This window comes from Struthio camelus, chromosome 16 (assembly GCF_040807025.1).
Source record: "Struthio camelus isolate bStrCam1 chromosome 16, bStrCam1.hap1, whole genome shotgun sequence".
In the NCBI taxonomy this organism is placed as follows: domain Eukaryota; kingdom Metazoa; phylum Chordata; class Aves; order Struthioniformes; family Struthionidae; genus Struthio; species Struthio camelus.
The window spans coordinates 21,899,378-21,900,874 of record NC_090957.1 but is presented as its reverse complement, the minus strand read 5'-3'; positions in this window follow the sequence as shown (position 1 = coordinate 21,900,874).

Genomic DNA, 1,497 nt, shown 5'->3' with positions numbered 1-1,497 from the left:
TGTGAGAGAGAGAGAGAGAGAGAGACGCTCTGTCGATCAACTGTGTGTGTGAGAGAGAGAGAGAGAGAGAGAGAGAGAGAGAGAGACGCTCTGTCGATCAACTGTGTGAGAGAGAGAGAGAGAGAGAGAGACGCTCTGTCGATCAACTGTGTGAGAGAGAGAGAGAGAGAGAGAGAGAGACACTGTCGATCAACTGTGAGAGAGAGAGAGAGAGACGCTCTGTCGATCAACTGTGTGTGTGAGAGAGAGAGAGAGAGAGAGACGCTCTGTCGATCAACTGTGTGTGTGAGAGAGAGAGAGAGAGAGAGAGAGAGAGAGACGCTCTGTTGATCAACTGTGTGAGAGAGAGAGAGAGAGAGAGAGAGACGCTCTGTCGATCAACTGTGTGTGAGAGAGAGAGAGAGAGAGAGAGACACTCTGTCGATCAACTGTGAGAGAGAGAGAGAGAGAGAGAGAGACGCTCTGTCGATCAACTGTGTGAGAGAGAGAGAGAGAGAGACGCTCTGTCGATCAACTGTGTGTGTGAGAGAGAGAGAGAGAGAGAGAGAGACGCTCTGTCGATCAACTGTGTATGAGAGAGAGAGAGAGAGAGACGCTCTGTCGATCAACTGTGTGAGAGAGAGAGAGAGAGAGAGAGACGCTCTGTCGATCAACTGTGTGAGAGAGAGAGAGAGAGAGAGAGAGACGCTCTGTTGATCAACTGTGTGTGAGAGAGAGAGAGAGAGAGAGAGAGAGACGCTCTGTCGATCAACTGTGTGTGTGTGTGAGAGAGAGAGAGAGAGAGAGAGAGAGAGACGCTCTGTCGATCAACTGTGTGAGAGAGAGAGAGAGAGAGAGAGAGACGCTCTGTCGATCAACTGTGTGTGAGAGAGATAGAGAGAGAGAGAGAGAGAGACGCTCTGTCGATCAACTGTGTGAGAGAGAGAGAGAGAGAGACGCTCTGTCGATCAACTGTGTGTGTGTGAGAGAGAGAGAGAGAGAGAGAGACGCTCTGTCGATCAACTGTGAGAGAGAGAGAGAGAGAGAGAGACGCTCTGTCGATCAACTGTGTGAGAGAGAGAGAGAGACGCTCTATCAATCAACTGTGTGAGAGAGAGAGAGACGCGCTGTCGATCAACTGTGTGTGTGAGAGAGAGAGAGAGAGACGCTCTGTCGATCAACTATGTGAGAGAGAGAGAGAGAGAGAGAGAGACGCTCTGTCGATCAACTGTGTGAGAGAGAGAGAGAGAGAGAGAGAGACGCTCTGTCGATCAACTGTGTGAGAGAGAGAGAGAGAGAGAGAGACGCTCTGTCGATCAACTGTGTGAGAGAGAGAGAGAGAGAGACGCTCTGTCGATCAACTGTGTGTGTGTGAGAGAGAGAGAGAGAGAGAGAGAGAGAGAGACGCTCTGTCGATCAACTGTGTGAGAGAGAGAGAGAGAGAGACGCTCTGTCGATCAACTGTGTGTGTGAGAGAGAGAGAGAGAGAGAGACGCTCTGTCGATCAACTGTGTGAGA